We start from the raw sequence: 23,577 nt of genomic DNA on the forward strand, positions 1-23,577 counted from the left end.
TTGTTTCAGCTAGGACACTTGAAGGGGCAAATGTAAAAACTAAAACGTTTCACTCTCAGACTAACAACCAGCTGTGGAACACCTGTGATTGACGCTTGCAGATGGTTCTGGGCCTGCCCACACACTTTAACTTGCAGTTTCAAATTTGAGAAAGTGAATTCTGAAAATTCCTGTCTTTCAAAAATGTTTTGGACCTCTGTGTAAGCAGGCTTTGACCTCAGAGGATCTGCTTTTAGTGAACAGCTGAAAAGCCTAAACTGTAATCACCACTGATCCCAGCTGGATGACACCTTGGCTTGACGCATCACTAACTTGCTTCAGTGGCTCTGAAGCAATCATCATGGGTAGCCATTCATGCTGGTGGCAGGATGACTGCTGTTACAAATCATAGTTTTACTGTCTTGCTACACTCTACAGTTACTGTCATGGATCGATATCTTGCTTTCCTTTAAAAGTGTTTGTGCATCAAAGCCATTTCATACCTAATTTCCCTACCAGTGTTTCAGTATTAAAAAAAAAACCTTTAACATCAAAACTTTCCCTTTTTTTTCCTGTAAATGTAACCATTTTACCAGTGCACAGAGAGCTGGGGACCGTTAACTTGAAACTTTATTTTCACATTACTGTATTCCTTTCGCATTAAGGTTAATTCAGAACCTAAAAAAAATACTGTATGCTTAAAGCACAATAATGGAATGGTTGCAATACTGGTTTTGCATAAATGCTTTTTCTGGACCCATCAAGTCATTATTAGATCTTGCTACAATTTGGACTCTTTAATTTATAGCCTTTTTTGAAGGACATGAGGTAATTTTTAAATTTGTTCTGTTGATCAGTCAGCAGTGTTCCTTCAAGTAAACTAACTTGTGCTGGTACTGTTGCTGGCACACTTCATCTGTGAGACACACAATCCCAGAATAGCCTATTCCAGCAGCATACTGACTAGTAGGACGGTGGAGGCTTAACTGTCGTGCTTAAAATGTTAATTGTCTCTTGTTCCAAGGCAGAACTCAATGTGCTTTCCTAAACACTGAAACACTTTAGTCAGGCACAGGAAACACTATTAAATTACAGAAGACAGATTGGCATTTTCCAAAGGCTTATTCAAAAAAAGAAAAATGTTTGGAGGCTACTTTCAGAAGAGTCTGAACACATCTCATATCTTTAGGACAGCAGCAGATATTTTATAAACAAGAAGCATTAAAACTAAAGGCAGTTTCACTAGACTTTTAATTTACCCAGGGAATGCCAAGGAGGTCAGTGCCAGATGACCTGACAAATCTGTCTGACTGCTAGCTGTTAGAGTGAACCTATTCAGTTCTTTATACACAAGCAAAATAATCTTAAAATCAGTTCTGTTATGTACTGGAAACCAGCGCAATGATTTGAAGGTAGCAGTAATAAGCTGTTGAGAACTCCAGCTGCGTCATTTTCAATAACGCATTAACTGCCTAATTTTCTTTCGTAGAAGGTCATTACAGTGATGTATTCTGCAGATTACAGAGGAGCATACACAAAGCATGTCACATAACCAGCAGAAACCAGCCATTGTGATTGTTACAGTATGTGGCCGGACTCCTCTGGAGCTCACCTGTCACCAGCTAGTCTCATATGTCTAAGGAGAATACTGGGTTGTTGTAATTCATATTGGATTTTGTGTTCCTCTTACAGCAGTTGCAAAAAGTGAGTACTGAGAGAGTATTTTTCTCGTATAGCCATTTATAGCCTTTACTGTGAAGTACTGGTGGGTGTTCTCCAAGAGAAATCTAAAAAAAATCAATTTTCTCTCATCTCCTACCCTGGATTCTGGAAAGAAAAGGCTACTGCTCACATGACGTTTAAAGAATTTGCTTATTAGAGAAAAGTCGACTGTGACCTGATTACCTGTAACTGAATGTAAACACACTAAAAATACGTCTCTGTAGTGATATTTGAGTAATCTAAATACTTAGGACTGAAATTAATGCTGCACTTCACTGAAAGTCAGCTTTTCCTAAAGGTTGTCAGGAGGATGGATCTGCTGATGAAAGTTAGAATGAACATTTTAAATGTCGGTAATGACTCAATGAGTAGAGATGTCAAGACATTTGTATCTTACTACTATGTCCAACTTGTGCTTCATTAAAAGTTGTTTTACAGCATCAAAGTGGCAGGCCAATAAAACTGCTTAGTGGAGACGGATCATTGTTTTGGTTATGTGATAAAAATGTCAACACTAACTTCTAGTTTATAGTTTAATAGAAATTGTGAATCTGGAATACAGGTGTACTACTGTTACAGTTCTATCCACTGCCTGACCTTTACATCCTTAAAGACTATGGAAAGTACATCTATTTTCTCAATCAGCCACACCGACTTAATCTCAAAGCTTTCTGTCAAAGAAAGAAAGTTCGTTTTACAAGACATATTTCTGTGTTTGCATTTTTTGTCCTTACATGTTTTGTTGAATGTGACCAGAGAGCAGTTTGGGAACGATGGACTCACATATTCCTGCTGTGCACCATTGTTGAGCGACACTTGAATTAAATTGTGATGATGGTTGTGGAGTTGTTGTTTGCTTACGATACGATACTGAGCTACTATCCAAATATAAATAAACCAGAGCCACGGAATCCTGATGAGGCAGGCAACCTGAGATTTTAAATAAATAACAACTCTATGTGTTTTGAAGAGTAAATGCACAAAAACAATCACATTTGTATAAGTTCATTATCATGTTACTACACAAAGAGATCGTTCATAAAGAAGTTGACCTCCATGAGTTTGCTTTTTTTTTTCCTTTGTGATTTAACATAAGTGTCTGATCATTGGCCTTGGTCTAATTTTTCAATGACACTTCCAGTGTCTGGGTGGGGTTGTGTTTATATATGTGATTGTGCGACTACAAATACTTGCAGATGTTCATGTGTGGAGGACTAAAACTCTCTAAATCTCTGTGCACATGTCCTTGTATTTCTGTTTAATGGTGTGGCACATTAGTGGCATCTGTAGCAGAGCTGAAACAAAACCCTCAGCTGGCTTCCTTTTTTGTTTTAGCAGCACATATGGTCATGTTTAATTCTTTTGCCTTATATTAGAGAGTGAAAGCGCTCTTTATATTGTGTGAAAGAGTTAGTAAGACTATTGTATGTATGTCTGAATAAGTCTTGTTAAGCCAGTTTCATGGTCTTTTCATCAATACATTTCACTTGGGATGTCTGCAGCAGTGTGGGTGGACGTGAGAGGTTTTGCTTGAGTTCGTGTTTGTGTAGATGTGTGTGTGTTTGGGGGCCTCAGTGTATGTGCAAGAATCATTTCTGTGTGTAAATTTGGGGGTTTCCTGAGTCTGGTTAATATCCCCAGCGTTAATCAGAAACAGATAAGAGTAGTGATACAGTGACAGACCTCTCCAGTTTGACTAAACACGTCTGCTTTCTTTCTCTCTCTCTCTCGCTCTCTCTCTCTCTCTCACTCACACACTCACACACACACACACATTCATTGATTATGGCAGTATAAACAGGAAAGTTATCAGTCTCAGGGGTGGTACTGGTTTCACAGGAAGGAGAGACTGATATAGGGAGCTATATAGTTTCCACACACACAGTGACTGCATTCCTCTAAACTAATATTAGACTGACTCACTGAATTTTATAAGGAATGCAGCATCCTAATTTCTTTTCATAAAGAAATCCTTCTTGCAGGCTTCATGGTGTGTGAACCAAAACATGCAGTAAAGATAATATAAGGAGAAGAAAGGCCTGGTTCCTCAGATATGGAGAATGAAAAACACAGCTTGTCAGAAGAGATGCTACACTACATCGTGGCTTTAGTGCTACAAAAACAGGAAGAACTATCAAAGCCAAGACCTACAGTGTTTTTCTCTGCATCATGAATTGCTCAGAATGAAGGCGTATGTAATGGGATCTGTGTTTTAAACAAAATGCTTCAAAGTGATTAACCTTTTTCTCCTCCCCTCTCCTTTTTTCAGCCATGAGGAAAAGCTTTTTCTCAAGAGGAGGTTGAGAGGGAATTGTTATATTTTTGTGTTGTTTATTTTTCCCTTCCTGGTTTGCATATCTTTAGCCTCCAGCCAAGTGCTGTTAATTAGGTAAGCAGGTAAACTGCTGCATCTGTGTGCAGGTATGAGCACATGTGTGTGAATGAATGCAAAGGCAAAATATAGAATAAAGCACTACAATAAATAACAATGTTAAGCGTGCATGGAGAAATAAAGTTGAAATGCACATAGTGACAGGGAAATCAAGAAGTACGTTATGCATGAGGTCATGCATTATTGAACAGCAGCATTTCAGAGGTAGAGAAACGCTATTCAAATGGACCCAAAAAAAGATTTTTTGAGTGCCAGTAACTGTACTATGCTTTCAGCTGAAAAGGAGAATGAAAAAGACAACTATGATAGAAAAAGGAGAAATAGATATTATGAAAAAAAAAGGAGAGACAGAAAGAGAAAGTGATATTCCCTCTCCATGTGTCAGGCTCACTGGTGTGTGACATGTCTGGCTCAGTGGGGACTTCCTGCCTTTCCCTCCTTCTCCTTATCTGTTTTTTTTCTTCTACCCATCATACTCACTTCTCCATCTTCTTCTACTGCTCTATTCCCCCGCTCTTCACTGCCTTGTAGTTGTTCAACCTTATCATATCCTCTTTTTCTCTTCACCTCAAACACACATAAAAACCTCCTCTTTCTTTTGTTCACACACGCACAGATGCTTTTTACTTATCCTGTATGACTTGGTTTTAACGTAGCCATTTATTCACAGTATTACCCATCATTGTTGGTACAGATTGTCTTAATAGGGAGGTGTGTTTATCACAACAGGTGGTGGTCTATCACCACCTATTGTGACACAGAGAGTGGTGATATTCGCACAACCAACCAGGCAGAATTTAAGTGAAGCTTTCCCAGTGTCATGAAAGAGATGTATTTATTTAAGCAGAATTCAAGCCTTCATGTTGCATCACTACATTATTATTCATTTAAATAATCAAATCAGTCAGACTCAGTAGTGTCAGAGGGTCGTTTAGCCACATTTAACAGTAACACTGGCATGTTACATACCATATTCGAATACCACCCTAATTTTGCTATAACAGGACGAGCGTATATGATGTAGGACCACAACACAAATCAGTGGAGGAGAAACAAGGAACAACGTTTCAGTCATTGACTTTCCCTGTAATGGCAGCCATGAAATACTTGTGCTAATTATCAAACACCATTGACCCAAATTCCCAGTGTTGCAGGGCTATCATTGTGTGCCGTCAATCACCACTAACTGGCTGACTTGACAATGACATCATAAATCATGGAAGCGAGTCTTCTGAAGAGTCACTTATTATCTCCACATACAAACAGCTCCCCTCACTGGGGTGAAGGGAGACTGATTGCGGAAATGAGAAATGAGTTTCTCAAGGTTAAAAACACATTTTCAGACCGGTGCTATACACTCCCCACTCTCTTTAAAGAGAGTGAGGCATATATGAGTTAGTCACCACTAAGTAAGGAATGCATATTTTTGTGTGTGTTTAGTATTAGCAGTTGTCTTGACAGGTATTGGGCATTTTAAAGGCCATAAAAACTTCAGTTTCTTTATAACATTAAATATTTACAAGTTAGAAGAAAATATCTATTTTATGCAAGTATAAAACTAGATGTGCTTAATCAGAAATGTGTGGGCATACAGTGCCAGCAAAATAAGCAAACAACCTAACAACATCATCATATTTTAATTCAAAATTTGTTAAATTCTACTTTCTGCCCAGAACACATCACCTTTTTCAGCTGATACCCACTGACAGCAAAATCTAAACAGCATTAACATCTGGTGTGTGAAATGAGCAAAGCTGTTCCAACTAGAAAATGTTGAGTTCATGCAAGATTCCTTTGCTTATAATAAAAAGCCTATTGGGAAAATGTGTTTTCAGGACCTTTGAAAGACTCTTTATGTAGGCTATTTTTCGTCTATGTGTATAGTGCTACTGAATGGTACAATACAGTCCACATTATTATAGCACTGCAGACAGTGATTTAGGAAGGTAGGGCAACTGTATTATGTCTTACAGCCTCAACTCAAATGTGGAAACACTCACAGAAAAACATATCCGAGAAAAATATTGGAGGTTCTTAAACACCCAGTAGCTGTATAGGATGGTGCTGTGGTGTAGAGTATAGATGAATGTCCCCAAAATAACAGTAAAGTTAAATGTGCCAAAAGTTGGGTAAGCATTCTTATGGAAGTCCAGTGTTCATGTTAAATGATGTTTAAATCTTTAAATCCTGGGCTCTGCAGTGAGTATCTGCTTCAATCTGCTCAGCCCCATGACACCAACACCATTCTCTAGCTCTACACTACCTTAAAACTGACCCGATCTTCTCCTATAGTTGCCTTTTACTTCCTGCCATCACTCATGCAGACTTTCAAATGCTTGGCATATCTTCACTGAATGTTCCTGGGCTATGCTACCAGGCTTGGCCAGTGTCTGGAAGTTTCTGAATGTCATGGTGTGGTCCGTAGGTGTTGTCCCCACTAGTCCTGTTAATAGCAGTATCAGCATCAGTTTGATCAGAAGATTATCACTCTGACCTAGGGCATCGTTAACACATTCAGCCGAGTATATTATCGGCAGCACGACCTGGTCATATATCTGCTATCATATTGTGTCATATCATATTGTATCTGCTCAGGTTAAGCTACAGTAGCTGGGAGCCAGGCTTGCTCAGCTGTCCAATCACTTTATAATTCCATTAATCTCACTAATAGCTTCTATTTAGCAGTCCCGCTTGATAAAATCCTTGTCTAAAGCGTGTTGGTGTCATCCTGAAGTCCACCTTCTCAAAAACTGATGTTTTGTTGAGTTTGAAAACACCAACAAGACTAATTCTGTTTCAGTGTCCCAGCACACCCATGGTGTTAAAGTGACCATAACAAACTAACCCCAGCTTTACAGCATGTTGCTACCACCGTAATGTAGTCACTTACAGCTCAGCTATCTTAGCATGTATCTAATCACCCACTCCTGTGTAGCTACTACCTCACTAAGACAATTAACATGCCAATTAGCCTTTTGCTAAGCTAGCCTGCATGCTGCCTGAGAGACCATAGATGTGTCTCAGTTCAGTGGATGCAGCCTTCGAATGCCGCGTTGGAAAGCCGACTGTGTCATAGCGTCGTGACAGGCCTGTCCCATTTCAAAGGCTTCAAGTGTTAGACCCAACTTATCCCAAAATGAATTGTGTGCGGGTGATAAAACGTGAGTACTGTAAGTTAGACACAAGTGCTGAGCCAGAGTTCACTTTTTTATACAAAAACCACAAGCTCATCTCATTTTCCTCCAACAAAACCAACCAGTGTCAAACTGCAGCTGTCAAGGTTGCAAAGTGATGGGAGTGGGGCTTCGTGACTCAGTGGTAGCAGACGGGAAAAGCTGGGGACGCCTTTGTAGATGGCATCCAGCCTCCAAATTGAGACATAAACCATATACACCAGAAAATTGTATTAAACCGAACAAACCTTGAGCTAACTAATGTTATTAAGCAACACACCATAAACTTCTCTTTAAAGCATCATGAGTTCACACTACAAGTTCTGCTCTTTTGTATCTTTGCCCCATTTATTCTGGCCAACAGCCATTCCAGCTGTAGTGTCTGCCATGTTTTCACCATCTGCTTTAGGTCTAGCCCTCTTATACGCAGGTCAGTTAACAGTAACAAGACTGATCTGCCAACAAAGCCTCTACAACCTGCCTCCACTGGCTGATCCTTACGTTTCCAACATCACTCTACATTTGCTGCCAACTCTGTGTACCTAAGCCTTGTCAATTTCCTTCGTATGCCAGACAAGCAGCTACTCTTCTTGAGCTGTATTGATTTGGATGAGCTATCAGTTCAGTATTCCCTACTAGTATGTTTTTTGGTTATAAAATTTAAACTTTCAAGTGCTACCGTTTTCCTTAAGAAAGAATGGATACCACAAATCCTTTTTCATAACAGAAAAAGTAGGCAATATGTTTTAATGTAAACAAGTCTCATAAAAAGACGAAAAACCAGCATGTCAGTCTATCTCGCCTTCCCTACTATGTCTGCGACTCACAGCTTCGAATCATGTTGAGAAAATAAATCTTTTAACAAAGATCTAAACAGTATCCTTCAAAGAGCCGAGTGCTGTTTTTAATGAATTTTACTGTTATAATAGTACTTTTGTTAGGGACTATTGTTAACTGAATAATGTACTGCAGGTGGAAATCACTCAAAAGATGGAGAGCAATGAATTTGATCAGATTTTGATCTAATCGGTCTATTTTTGTAAGATCCATTCATAACTGGTTGTCTTTTCATGAGATATGGTACTAATAAGAAAAATAAGAAATATCACCAAGTTTGTCTTTTAAATGTATATAGTGTAGTTCTACAGTAAATGTATTCAACATTTAAATTTCAGTATTTCCAACACAAACTACAGCCACATATTTGTCTTTTAAGACACTGAATACAGGATCTATAAAAATATAAATAGAATGGGCTTTGCCATTTACAGAAATTATCCTCATTTTGATCAAACGCTGAAAAGGGAGTAATCAAAGCACAATGGCACATTTGTGGAGTCATTCACTGTGTCACGCTGCTCCGTGCGACTCCCTACAAGCACTGAATGGCAGTATAGAACCTGCTAATATTAGGTAATGCTGAGTTACACACACACACACACACACACACACACACAAACACACACAGCAATAATGTAAATTCCTCCCGATCATCACAATCGATAGTGAATGCAAAATGTTAGCTACTGAATGTTTAATATAACATAATTAACTGATTATATAAACTAGTAGTTATAGGTCTGAATGGTATCCATAGCAACACACATTTAATCGGCCTGAAAAGGTGGCGGTTGTGCTATGTCAGGACATGTCAAAATTTGTCCAGGTCCCAAAAACCCCCTCAGACCTCAGAGGGTTAAGACCTATTTCATGAGAAGTGTCTTTTCTATTTTTGAAAAGCCATATAAATATTTGTAGGAACAGAGAAAGCTTTTAAATGATTGAGCGATCTTTGACTTTTAAACACAAACTCTGTAACTTAGTTTTAAGTACATTCACCAAATAACAAAGTCACATAGTCTGCTCCAGAAGAACAATATGTACTTTCCCACTGTAATCAAATCTTGTCTTCTAAAACAACCACTACATTCTTCAGGAGCCAAAGAAGTCACAAAATATCATTACCATCACAGTGAATTGAGTAAAATATTTTCTATACGTATATTTACCCTTTGACAGTCAATAGGATGATAAAATAATGGGAAAAGATCAATGAAAGAAAAGGGAAGGAAGAGAAGGAAGCACATTTAATAGGTTTTTTTTAATGTATAATAGTAATTCAGTTTGCCTGCCAGTCTGACTGATTGCAATCAGCAAGGGTCATTTGCCCCTGTATTCAGTCTGTGGCAAATGCTGCCGAAATCTAATTGACCAGTATTGTGCTGTGTCTTCATGAGGCGGTCCACCACTTTACTGTTTATTACCGAGCCGAATGACTATTCGCATGTATTTGTGTTATTTCTCCCTTTCTCTCTGTTCTTCTTCTCCTTTATTCTATAAGTCTGGGTTGTGCTGCTGCCAGACTCTTTTCTTTTAAAATGACAAAGTCCACAGTAGATGCTGTCCAAACTGTTTCCATAGAACTTGTAAAATTGTAAAAAAAAAAAAAAAAGTTATTGGCTTGAAAAGTTCTGGGCTGTAATTATAAAGTGGAGTGAGTCAATAGTCAAAAAAAACTTATAAAATAAATTATAAAAGCTCCCTTTGCTTTATCACACTTTGTGCTCTCTTAGCCATCTTAGTTAAAAGAAAGTTGTAGCTTTTCAATAGAAGGCCAAGTTCCTGGGTAAAAAACTGTGTGCCCCCAGTTTCAGGTTTATACACATTTCTCAGCAAACGTCATGTTCATAATATCAAGAGCTCCTTGTCCTGTAAGATAGATTAATGACATATCTAACTGTAGTTTCAAATAACTGCAGCTATTACAACAAAGTAATTCAATACACTCATCACAACTCAAATGTCACAGATATCCAGAGGGTTTTTTCTCTCTCTAGGGAAATGAACACAGGCCCCCTATAAATCCAGACATAGTAATTAGACAAAGATACTACTGACTCCAATAAATCCAGAGGTTGTAAGTCTATTTCCTGTCACGAGAGGAACACACTTCCTGTCAGCGTGACAGAGGAGGTCAGAAGTCAAAGAGGGAGGTCAGCAGTCTGTTTCACATCAACACCCATCAGCTTTGTCTCTTTCTCTGGACTGACTTGGTGATCTGTTTCTGCTGCATTCTTTCTTTTGAATTTACATTGTTTCCTTCAGGCGTCTGTTTGATTGTATGGTTTTTTTTTCCTCCTCCCCATCTGTGCTGCTCACTCCTCCCCTTTCACTTTCTCACTTCATCTTTTGTTGCTCCTCTCACGATGACACACTCTCCCCTCAGTCCCTCATGGCTAACACACACCAAGGCAGACCTGACTATATCACCTATTCAGCCTCCCAAATCAAATTACCATGGACAAAACAGAGTAATAAAAAGTAATGGGTTGTTATACAAGGTACACACTCAAAAGCAAAACAAGTCCTTCAACCCTCTGATCCACAAGGTTCTGTTTGTTACTTACTTACCTCTTGCTGTGATTAACTGACTTTATGCTCTTGAGCCACAGTATAAAGTTACTGTACAAATTTCAAGTAGTGTGATAATTGTTTTTTAATCCTTAAACAGCACAAATCTCATTATTTTGAAAACTACCCATGATGAAAGTAAACCTGGACGTGCGAATCTATCATCCAGGTCCATGTACTGGAATTTAATGATCAATCAATACCCTGGTCTTTAGTCATGTGTGGCTCTGAGAACGGTTGTGTTGTTACTTTCATCCAGACTGAACTCTCTCACTACTTTATGGATTTCCATTAAATACTGACTTTTCACTTATCCTGTGACTATGTCAGTATCCACTAAATGGACTGCAGATATTCATGTTCCCCTCCGAATGATTTCAAATCACTTGGTCCACCTGTGCCATCGTCAAGTTAAAGTTTCACTTTGTCCAGGACAGTGAAATTCCCATTAGCTTAAGATGGAGAACACTGAGAACATTATACTTCCTTCACATCACCCTTTGAGCATCGTCTACTGCCTGTATATTAGCATATGTGCTAACATACTGATCGTTACTGATCATTTTGTATAGCTTTGCAGACCTGCTATAGCATAATTTATACTCGGTCTAAGAAACTCTGTTAATTTAACAATAAAGTGTTTATATATATTTCAATTGTTCACAATTAGTGTTGATTTAATGCTGGTGATGTTGCTGTGTTGTTCATACTGAGTGTGAGTCTGTATGTGTATATGTGTATAGATGGTGCCGTTGAGAAATGGCTTTTCGAGGTGGTAACAGACCTGCTATTGTTCTTTGCTAACCACTATCTAATGTGTTCAGGTGTGTCATCTTATCTTGCAGGTGGTATTTTGACCTTTGACTTTCAACATGCTTCTTGTGCAAGAATTCATGCTTCTCAATCACACAAATGGGCCTAGAGATGTTTTTTTATGGATTATGAGATGGTTTAGGCACTTCGATTGTTCATGTGTTGAAAGTTTTTATTAGAAGAGGGTCTGCTCCCCAGAAATAGCAGTCTTTTATGTACCCTTAGGGGTCCAGGGCTCATTTTTATTGTCTCCTGGAAAATCTTCAGCACAGGACTGTGTCTTAACTGGACCAAGAGCAGTCTGGAACCTTTTCAGACAACACAGATTCTGGACTCGGAGTGAACTGACAGTTTGCTGTAATGATGCTGCGAAATAGAGGCAAGAAAAGCTTTGACTGCCTGACTTCCTCTGGTGTGATATAAGTTTACTGAAGGTCAGAGAGACAAAAAAAAGTAACAGGGCTTGGTTGAAAATAACAAAAACATCAGGACTTTCTGGTTATTGTGAGCCCCTGGCCTACTTGTCACAAGCACTGTAGCTTTAGCTACAACTAAACTCTTGTTATAATGTTAGTGCATGAAACACAACTTTAAAAACATGCTAGTGGGCCTATTGATTAACCTAATTGGTTTTGTGGCATCCTTCAAATGTACCAGATATTTTTCAGATTCTTATTTGTAGATACCAAAGATGTATGTGGTGTCATTTCAGAGAAATAGCCTGCTGAGTGTAGACCAGATGTGTGAGTGTGTCCTTCCAGCTCCGAGAGGAGAGCGGGCGATCTGGGGACATCTGACTGAAACTGTGAGTTTTTAGGCTGCGGTTGTGCTTAGGTTGTGCATGCACACACGGTGACACACACATACACAGTCAGACAGGCTGAGTCACTGGTCTGTTCCTGTGGAGTGCTGATAACAGCGTTTGCTCTGGGGCCTCTGGAGCAAGGAGCAAGCGTGTGTGCGTGTGTGTGTTTTTGTGTAGTCCTTCATGTGTGCAGTAGTAATAGATATTGAGCAAAGGATAGGAAAAGAGTCAAAACAAAAGACAAAAAATAGACATACTTTTCAGTGTGTTTGCGTCGCTGTGTGAGGGAGAATTGTACACATTCATTAGTATGAGTGCCTTTGTGTCTCTGTGCTCTCCTACATAACACAGGAGCAGCAGAAGACTTTAAAGTGGCTTCTGTCACACAGGATCAGAGACTGTGCGGTCAGAAAGAGAGCGAGAGATGGCAGTAGAAAAAGAGGTGGAAGAGGAAGAAAGAGCTGAGATCTAGAGTGATGGTGATGATTGCAGGGACAAAGCTTATGAGTTTGCACAAAAGAAATGATCAAGACATAGGGAATTAAGGAGAGAAATGTAACAGGAGCAGAAAATGGAGAAACAATAAAGCCTTTCAAAAATATTTGTGTTATATACTGTCCAGCTCTACCTACCATTTCAGAAGTTCTTTCCCAAATGAAATCTCTTTACTCTCAATCCACCTAAGACTAAATAAGAAGAAACACAATAAGCCCTGTAATACGGAACACAAAGCCCCACAGACTCTAAAACTTGGAAAGCTGTGAAATTGATACTTTGTCTACCACTCAATACTCCACATGCATATTACTTTAACATATTTGTCGATGCCACACCACATTATTTATCCATGTATCTGTTTTCTATAACTACATATGCTCTTTATGGTTGCAGTAGAAAGTACAGTACCTGATCCCCAGCATGCACTGGATGATCAGCAGTGTACCCCCTGGATAGGTTATCAAGGACAGTCATACCTTTGTCTCTGTATTATGTAGTGTGTAAACATTGTGCAGTTGCACCTACAACACCCCTTGGGTCTGCTATAGTCATCCCACACCATCTGTCTCCTTGAAGGTCAACACATGCAGCCTCTGGCCAGTGCATGCACTTGTACATCCCAACTAAACTGGTTAACTCTGAAAATATGTTCATATGTGAAAACTGTGTTTGTTCTGACTATTGTTTTCAGGCTCTTTTGATGCTGTTCTTTGTCCACTGTTGCTTTCAGAGGAAATTATGGATCACATTCAGCATCTGTTAAAAAGTGAGGCTGACACCCTGCGCACTGCTTCAGCGAGTTAAACCTGGGGTTTGATTTGTCCAGCTCTCCATAAATTTATCAGAAATGAATTTATCTATTTAAGATGTCCATCAAATCATGATATTATGATCTGAAATAATCATAAACACCTGGTTTGTGTAAATAGCTGCATTGGTATGTGAAATGTGAGCTAATAAAGAGGATTAGAGGCGATTAAAAAATCATCTATTTAACTTTACTGCTACACATTCACTGAATATGTCTGAGCCAGCTTATGTCATTCATTTGGAAAGACTCAGTTTTTGGGTATGGAAAATGCCAGCGCAGTACAGACAGAAGGCAAAAACTATGAGATAATGATACAGATAAAAACAACACCCACATTCACAGACTTTGTTATTCTGGTTCTGCACACTCCAGGTAAAACTGTAATTCAAGGTAAACAATTCAAGGTGATTACATGAGTGTAATATTTATTGTGTTGTGTAGAGTACACGGGTCTAGTTGTCAGAGAAAGGAGGAGGATTTGGGGATAGAAATAGAGGTAAAAAGTGTGAAAACTGGAGGAATTGAGACATTGGAGAACAGCAGAGAAGAGGAGATGAGCGGAGTCCCCCTGGGAAAAGTCTCATCTACCACTTCAGACAACCCAACATGATCCCCTCCAAAGTACCCGGCTACAAACCCAGTCTTTGCTCTATTTCTCTACCTCTTTACCAATGGAGGTGAGCACAATAATTCATCCTGAGTCCCATAAGAATTGTGAGAGGACTGCCTCTAATCCCACCAAACTCTCACCTCTATGGCTTGTTCATGCTTCCTGTGTGGGAGCTGCTGATGTAGGTGTTCATTCTCAGGATGGCCATGTTTTTTCAGGAAAACTACTTTATTTCTGACCATTGTATGAAAATAAAGCTCCAAAGTCCAAAGTCCCCCTGCAAACCAAGGAGTAGCCCCACAAGAACGTGGTTCTGGTTTCTCTGCACTGTCATATCATTTAATTTTTCAAGCAGATCAAACTGTTGCTGCCCTGATTATGTTGGAGTGTTAGTACATGATAAGGTGGAATTCTGATCTCATTTTATCTACTCAGCACTAATGTAGGCCTTTGCATTTTTTTAAAAACATGATGCTTTTTTGAAAAGCAAAAAAATAAGCAGATGGTCACCTGAATGATCTGTGTTATGTCCTTCAAGGCAATACTGCCCACCTGTAACATTCAAAACGCTGCTAAAAAACATCTTGGTTAGCAGTTGAGGGCATAAAAAATAATTTGTCCTGGAAACTTTTTGCTGTTCATTTCAAGCTGTTCCCATTGCAATTTATTTTCCCAGGAAAGATATGCCGTCACATTGCCCAAATAACATGTCAGTTGCATCACAGCTTTAGTGCTCCAAGGCAGTACAGCCAGAGGGGTTATTGCCTGAGTGTTGCATTAATTACAAAGCAAGGTCTTGGTGTCCGTGCGAATTCTACTGTGTACTTCTTGCTGCTTCTCATTTGCAGTTTTTGTTAAGTATGTCAACTTGCAGTGTTGTTCGAAAAAGTTGCCTTTATGATGAAAATATATGTGGTTTGTTGGAAATGATGTTTGAAATAGCAATCAAAGGTCTAGTTAAAAATCTGTGATTGAAGATGATCTTTGTCACAGTGATATCATGGTGATTTTTCCTCATTGGACTTTGTTTGCTGGGCTTTTTGTTGTGTAATCCATCTCCAAATAACGGCCATTATTCCTTTGTACCGCCTAGCTGACATAATACTTAATTAACTTCAGCTTGATCAGTCTGCTTTTTAGATTTCTATTTTCCTTTTCTGTAGTAAGCTTCACCTTCCTTCACCTCATTCTTCTTCATGCAGCTTGTTGTGGATTAAGCGTGTATGATTTAGGAACCGCAATCTTCAGTCGTCACCCTAACCCCTAACCCCCAGAATCTTAAACCTTTTTATTCTACAGAAAGTGTGCAGATGGCTAATTAACTAGATTTGCTAGTTTACATAGGCATAGGTTGTACACAGGCACAGTGTACACTCAACTGAAAAGTGTGTGACTTATACAGTAGACATGTGTTAACAATGGCACAGTGGCTTTCACTGTAACTAACATTAAATCTGCCTAAATGTTTTCATGTTGCCAGAAAGAGACGGCAAGAATCAAAAGGAGGCAAGATACCATTTTTGAAATGTAAAATGCTATTTTTAAATGATATTTTTCATGGAATGAAAGGACATAAAACATATATCAGGTTTATATCAGATTAGTTTTCATCTGTAGGAAAACAAAACATTCATTTTCATAAGCACAGTGAGTTATAACTTTGTGTGCTTTGCGGTTGAGGCCAAATCAGTGATTATCCCTGAAGTTCGTAGGGCTGGAAGGAGAACCTTTACGTTAAGCACTACACAGCATTGCTGTGCTAAACATGCATCATGCAGCTCTGTTTCATCATGCAGCTCAGGTTCAGATAAAACAAAAGCACATAAGTATCCTCGTTTCCAAAGAGACAATCGACAAGGTGAATTAAAGCTTCTGCATAATTTAGCGTGAATCAGCAGTGCAACTATCCAGCCTTCATGATTCCTGGATTCCAAAGCAGAGCTGCTTTTCCACCTTGTTAAAAGGGTGCTCCATTGCACAGTGTTTCTCTGATAACCAACACTCTCCTCTCCCTTCAGGCGGAGTGAAAGTGAGAGAGAGGCAGGCAAACATCCAAATGTGTTCCTCCGTCAAAGGTAATGAAAGAAGCCCTGTATTCTTTGATCACACGGCAAGGGCATCAAGCCTGCGTTAGTTTTCTGAAATATCTCAGATGCTCAGAACCTCATCTGTTTGCACACACACGCATGCACACACACAACACACAAACATTCGCATGCACACTTTCTTTTGGGGATGTCATGCACACACAAATGTGCATATAAATAAATCGAGCACATGAACACACATTGAGAGGCAGAGAGAGTTTTGCTGCTATCAAAAGCAGAAACTTCTCACTGTGGAGATAAGTAGGCGATGCAGGGTTGATTTCTATCACTTTTTCAAATGATGTTGACATCAACACAAACTGCCCCATCCTGTATTTTCCTTTTATCCCCCTACACCGCCTACATCCCTTTCTTTCACTTATTCTTTAGATTTCAAATCTTTCACTGGAATAGTTCATCTTTCTATTTGCATGCCCCATTTTCTTCTAATTTTCCAGTAAACTCTCTTGCGAAACCTGACGCTCACTGACATTTTGTGTAAACATCAAAAACATATTTTGAAAGATAATGTAGAGTATTTGCAATTCTCAATGTTTTTATTTCATTTAGAGATACCTTGTGGTTTTTCCTCTGTTTGTCTTCTTTTTTTCTTTCTTCTTTGTTCATTCTTTCTGGATCGATCTGTTTTTCTTTCTCTGAATCCCTTTCCTTCAAGCACAGTACCTTTCAAACAGACTGACCAACAGCAGCAGGTCCGGGGTTGCAGAAGGGTTTGAGGCAGTGGTTTGAACCCAGCAACTGTTGTTCACTAGAGAAGATATGTGAGAAGAAGATATGAGCCTGATGAGAGGATGGGGTAAAATTTAATGTAGTATGGTAGTAGGGCACAAGACAGGAACAGTGAGTTAAATTTCATTTCACTATGAAGCATCATGGTTGGCCTAAATGGTATTATCAGATGTCTGAAATGTTGTGGGTATGATTTTGCATAATTATTAATGCTGAAAATTGAAATATTGGCCCTAAGGAATAGTTTTACTTTATCGGAAATTTACTTTCTTAAGGAAAATCCAATGAAAAGATCAATGACAGCAATTTATCTTATTAATAAAACTGGAAAATATGAAATAGAAGGAGAAACAGTTCTGCATGGGTTGGCACTGTTGCATCACAGCAAGAAGGTACTGTGTTTGAATCCCATTTGACACTTGGGTCATTTCTGTGGAGTTTATATGTTCTACCTGTGTATGGGTGAATTTTCTCTGGGTAATCCAGCTTCCTCCCACCGTCCAAAGACATGCAGGTTAGGGTTAGGTTAATTGGTGCCTGCCTCTCACCCAATGTCAGCTGGGGTTGACTCTAGCCCACCGTGACTCTGGATGTGCCAGGGTAAGGGGTATAGAAGATGGATGGATAAAATATGAAACTGGAAACACCCAGCCTGATGCTTTTTGAAGGTACCAGCAACTTGACTAATTACCATGCAATAGGCTGTATCCTGTTTAATATATACAAAAACAAAAGTGTAAAAATGTTGGTATGTTGATTTGCATAGGTGGTGTGTGATGAACTACTACTCCTTAAACAAAAACAGACAGCCTAGCTACCCAGTTTCTACCTCGAGCTACATAATTACTTCACAGACATGAGAGTGGCATCAACTTCTCATTGAACCTTTGGAGAGAGAAGTACATGTATTTCACAAGTTAGCTGCTTTCATTAAGCAAAGCCAGATTTTCTGAAATAACAGTCTTTAAAGGTGATTTTAGATGTGGATGTTTAACTTTGAAGTAATGCTGGAAGAATCAGAATTTGCAACCTTCATTATGCCGCACTACACCTAAGTCAGGACTTATCCTCTCTCCTCCTCTCAGACACACACACACAAAATAAGGAGAAGGATGCTGAAAAATGAACCCATTAACTCAATAGCACATTACCCACATCATACTGTCTGAAAGAGGGCAACAGGGAGAAAATGGAAGGGTGGTGGGAAGTATTTACGGGGAAGAAGCCGAAAGGCAATACTGTAAATCTGGAAAAAAACTGTGTAGTAAAAGAGGTTGGGGAGTTACAGAGAGAAATGGATGAAAGGGGGCACAGGAGCAGTGAGAGAGAAAGAGAGCTGAATAAAAGAGTGTGTGTGTTAGAAAAGGTGGGAGAACGCCAGAGAGGACAAGTAGGAAAGGTTGATGTGGACGTGTAATGGCTGATGCTCAAATTTTAGTGGAAGGCTTCAGATCAGTGGACTGGCTGTGAGAGGTTTGGGATTTGATCCCCTGTTGAGTCATTTCAGAGTCTTAAAACTGAGACTTTGTGGTTGCCACACTGTATTAAAGGAGGTCTTAAAGGAGAACTAAGCCTCTATGAGACACTGGCGTCCTGTCCAGGGGCCTTTAGTAGCATCTAAGCTTCTCCACACCACAGAAACGAGAAAGAAGGTCCTTGGCTTGTGACGCAATACGTCTTGAATACAGTAAGCCATACATATTTTTCAAAACATTATGCAGGGACTCATGTTGAATGGTCTCCTCTAAATGGCCGTGAAATCAGGACGACAGAGGAAGGAGAAAAGTGAGTAGGAGGTGGTGAGGGGGAAATAGGGAAGGAATTGTGTAGGTGGAAATAACGACAGATAGGGGGAGAAGAGTGTGGCGAACGAAGGAGAGAAGGAGTTGGAGGTGGGAAGATAAAGAAAAGACAGAAGAGAAGACATCGGTGAAAAAGACGGAAGGAAGAGGAGGTGGAGAGAACTGTCTGTATGTGAGAGAAACACAGAGGAGAATACAGAACCGTAGCCTTGCTCCAGGCACCACATTTCTGTCAGCAATGGCATCTTTATCTGCTAAATGCACTTTTGATGCCTCGCCACATATGTTGCTGTAAATTACTTTTAAGACCCATATTAGACGTAGAGGAGAAAGGGACTGAGATGGGGGCCAGAGTGCCGTGGGTCTTTTTTAATGGAGGACAGCAAGGGGGAAGATTTCTGGCGCCGGTTTGTCTTGGGTGTGTTACTCACCCTCGATCGCTGGTTTCTCCACAATCTTTTCTCTCTTTGCTTACATACAGTACTTCACTTTCTTCATCTACCCCCCCCCCCCCCCCCCCCCCCCCCCCCCCCATCTTCTCCTTGTTGTTTCCATTAAGATCCTTATTTTCCCCAAGTTCTCCTTTCAATCTCAGACACATCTCATGTATCCCTCCTCCCCTTACCCTACATGCTTATAGACATTCTTTACCAACTTTATCTCAGTTTTAGATGTTATGTTTACCTTTTTTAGAATATATTAAAACAAAAGGCGATGGGGGCTGTTAGTCATTTAAAGCACAAGTGTGCAGAAGATAGGCTTGTGTGTGTGGTTTGATTTTTACTGTATTTTCTTTTGTTTTGAAAACACGACTAGTTTAATTACCGACCACTGTACCAACATAAATGTGATAATGCAGTACATGCACCCATCAGTATCTATATGGATTTTATTAAATTTTGTTTTACCTGCATGTGTACAAAAACCATATCCACATAGTCTTTAACACATCTAGACATCTTCCTGAAATAAAGTTCCTTTTGTGCAATTTGACAACAGGAGTTGACACAATAGTTGTGTCTTTTTTTTTTTTATTATTTTGGTTGTGTCTGGAGCTTATTTTACCCTTGTGTGATAGGTTGTGATGAACTAATTAATTGGACTTATTCGCTCTAAAACAGTGTTTTAATCCAATTCAGTGTTTTATTTCAGAATTAGTGGGATAATTTTGGTTTTAAAAAGAGTGAAGCGATTCTGCAATAAAAAATTAACAGCCTTGTAATCATTGGAAACACACCTGGCATGCTACTTGGCTAACAGTCTAGTCATTTAAATGTTATTTCCTTGTTTGTGACATCCAAGAAGTATTGAAGGTCTGTTTCAGAGTATGTGCAAACAAGCTAATGGAGCATATTTAGCCCCTGTAGCAAGTGTGCGGCTGTTAGTATGGCTGAGTTTGTGGGTGCCATTATAATTGCAACTAGCAGCTTATTTTTCCTTCTGCAGACTGAATGCTACAGTCTGCAGGCACAGCAGCCATACCGTGCTTCAGAGCTTTTTCAAAATGCAGCAGTAAAAAAAAAAAGGAATCAGCACTAGAGATAAGTGGGACTACATTTAATGCTCTGCTGCTTTTATTGTGGATGTTAGGCGAATCTGGAACATTTCTTGTATTTATAGAAGTGAAGTCATTATACTATTCTTGTGCTGTGGCAATACAATTTAACAGCAAGCTAAAGCTTGTCCAACAAAGGACATGAAGTCATGACTCACTGTGGTCTTCCCCTTAATAACAGTCCGAACAGTGCCGTGCACAAATGAAAAGAAACAGAATAATGATCCCAGTGTATAAATGAGTGATATTGCACAAATCTGTTGATAACTGCAACTTACTACCGTGGTTTTCCTTAACTATGTATGTAAAGTATATACTTCCTTACTTACTAAAGCAATATAAAGCAAATTCAAGTAATACTTCTTGTGATGTCTTTTGTTTCGGTACATCCTATTGGCTATATAAATCTTCATGCTAAAACATGATATATTGCAACTTCCTGTGTATCTTATTCAGTAGATAATAACATAAAAATGAAGCTAATTCAGTTTAATGTGAAAACTATAAGCTCACATGGACAGGATGTAGTGGATACAGAGCAGTGAAAGAGAATGACTTACAGTATTTCGTTTTACAGTTCATGTAAAACTGCTGCTTTCATATTTATCAAAGCACTCACAAAATTAGCAAGTAAGTGAAATACCCTCCATCTGATATCAGCCATGTGTCGTGTCTAAATTTAATTCCTAATCTTTTCTGGACAGGAGAGGAAGAACTTGTCTGGTAGACTGTATGTAACTGTTGCACAATCCTTTCATCACGTTCAGACTTGCCCATCGCAAGTATTGAATGCTTCTGTGATCTGTGCCATAGGCCTCTCAATTTCCTGCTGCTTCAGTGTTTCCACAAAGAACAAGATCTGCTTGGTGCATGTCACACTGAGTTTTCTTTCACCTGAGAAAAAGAGAAGTGAGGTGCAGGGAGGTAGTGAGCAATATGGGAAATCATCTCACTTGCCACTTGCCATTTCTATTGAAAGTCTTGGTTTATATATTTTTTTTTTTGTGTGAGTAACATAGCAGGTGTAAGTACAAGAAGCCCGACTTGTCCCTGTCTGAGTGTAGCCATGATCAGGGCTATTGTACAGAAGTGCCTTTGGTCAGAATGGAGTTTAATATCACACACACAATTTGGAATCATCCTTTCCGATGGCGATTCCATGTGGAAAACATTTAATTTAATGTGAACACAAGTTTTATTGGATGCATTGACTCAGTAACTCACTGATCAGGTGAACACACAAAGTTTAAGCCCTGTGCTTGCTGTTGGCATGAGCTAGTCTTATATTGTTTGCTGAGACTGAAAAGGCCAAACATGTCCAGGCTGTGAGAGGAGGGGGTCATGTGCTCTGCCACAGGTTTTCTGGGTTTGTTTGGCTCCTCAGACCTTCCTACATACAGCAGATTTGTGAGGGTCATTCTTCTGATACCATCCCTGGGCCAAAACCCTGCTGCACACTGTATTTGTAAAAGATGTGGTATTCAGTCCTATTAAACAAAAAAGTTTAAAAAAGTGTTAAACTTGGCAGATGATTTAGTCTTAGTCTCAGTATTTCAATGAAATAATAAAGTGGAATGAGAAAATAATAGATGGACTGGTGACCTGTCCAGGGTGTACCCCTGCCTTCCACCCGAGAGAGAGCTGGGATAGGCTCCAGCAGATCCCCGTGACCCTGAGCCAGGAAAAGCGGGTATAGAAAATGGATGGATGGATGGAGAAAATAATAGTTTTCACCATAGTTTTCATTGACAAAATTACTGTAATGCTGCAGGTGTCACTGTGACATCGCACCAAGATGTGGAGGTGTCATTGTAACGTGATGGGATTTGATTCATAACAGTCTGTTGTGTGTCACAAAACATCAAGATATACTATCGGCTGGTTTTAGAGACACTGTGTTTAACATATTTAATGTGACTTAAAACTCATCTTTATATCTTCAACATTTATTTTTTCCCCTAACACAAGAGTGCCCAAGCTCTGCCTCTCTCTCTCTCTCTCTCTCTCTCAGTTTTTCTTTTCCCTGGCGCCTCTTTTCACTCACACTCTGTGCTGGACCGTCAACCATCCTGCGACCTCTCTGTCTCTCTCTTCGCTGGCTGTCAGTTCCAGATGTTTTAGATCTAGATCTTCATCCTCCAGTACTCCCAGTCTGTCTCTCTTTCCCTTGCCTTCATGCTGTCCCTGTCTCTTTCTCGTTGTTTCCTTTCTCCTGTATGTATGGATGCTGTTCTTGGGTTTTGTGTGCGTGTAGAGTCTATACTCACAGTGTTTATAGCTCTTGTATATGTTTATATTCAGTAATGTTGACATTCTAATGGTGTATAATGTAACTTCACCATAGTGCTCTATTCTATTATTGTGACATCTATTGCACGTTTGCATGTTTGCCGTCCTAGTTGAGGGATGTTGTTCTGTTGCTCCTGCTGGTGTTTCTTCCATGTTTTTTTTCCTTTAAAGGTGTTTTTTTTTTTGGGGAAGTTTTTCCTTATCTGATGTGAGGGTTTAATGATAGTGTTGTAAGCTGTACAGCTTGTACGGCCCCTTCAGGCAAATGTATGATTTATAATATTCGGCTATATAAATAAAATGCAATTTGACAGAAGCAGTTCAGCTTTCAAAATAATTTCATTTATATGCAGTAAGAAAGTTTTCTGATAGTTTTAAGAACTCAGTTTGCTCTCCACAGAGAGTGTGTGTCTGTTTAGGCAGGTGACATCACTCATGCGGGAATCTCCCCCCATGCCGTGTGGCTCCCTGCCCCTGGACTCCTTTAGCCCATGGCATGTTTTAACAACAGTCAGGTCCACTGCTTGATGAAAAGGTTGCTCTCCAGACCACATGCTGTCAGGTAGGCCACCGCAGGCAGGCTCCCTCCTATAGACCCTCCAACTGAGGCTAAAGCAGGAGAGCAAGAGAGAAAAACACAAGGATGGCACTTCATTTCTATTACTGAGATACAGCCTGATTCGCTCTTCTTTGCTTTTCACCCCCGAAGCTACTGCATCACAGTGCCAGCCAGCCCATTTTCAGTATATTCTGCCTTCTGTTTTCTGCTCCCTTCACAGTATCCCTCATCCATTCAATCTGGATATGGCAGGCTAACTGCGAGTCTTTCTGAAGATGTGCATTGATCAGTCAAAAGGTTTTGTGAGAGAGGTTTGCATGT

At 39.6% G+C, this 23,577-nt stretch overlaps 1 long non-coding RNA gene across 4 annotated transcripts in view; it reads right to left on the bottom strand.

Annotated features, from left to right (window-relative positions):
• The window catches only part of LOC113138723 (uncharacterized), a 96,096-nt gene extending 81,559 nt beyond the window's left edge, over nucleotides 1–14,537 (bottom strand). For all 4 annotated transcript variants that reach the window (XR_003296485.1, XR_003296486.1, XR_003296484.1 and 1 more), the window contains exons 1-2: nucleotides 14,355–14,537; nucleotides 12,928–12,981 (exon numbers count right to left, since the gene is read on the bottom strand). This is a non-coding gene — a long non-coding RNA (uncharacterized LOC113138723). The remainder of the gene's footprint in view (nucleotides 1–12,927; nucleotides 12,982–14,354) is intronic.
• Between the last annotated feature and the right edge of the window lie 9,040 nt (nucleotides 14,538–23,577).

This window comes from Mastacembelus armatus, chromosome 9 (assembly GCF_900324485.2).
Source record: "Mastacembelus armatus chromosome 9, fMasArm1.2, whole genome shotgun sequence".
Classification (NCBI taxonomy): domain Eukaryota; kingdom Metazoa; phylum Chordata; class Actinopteri; order Synbranchiformes; family Mastacembelidae; genus Mastacembelus; species Mastacembelus armatus.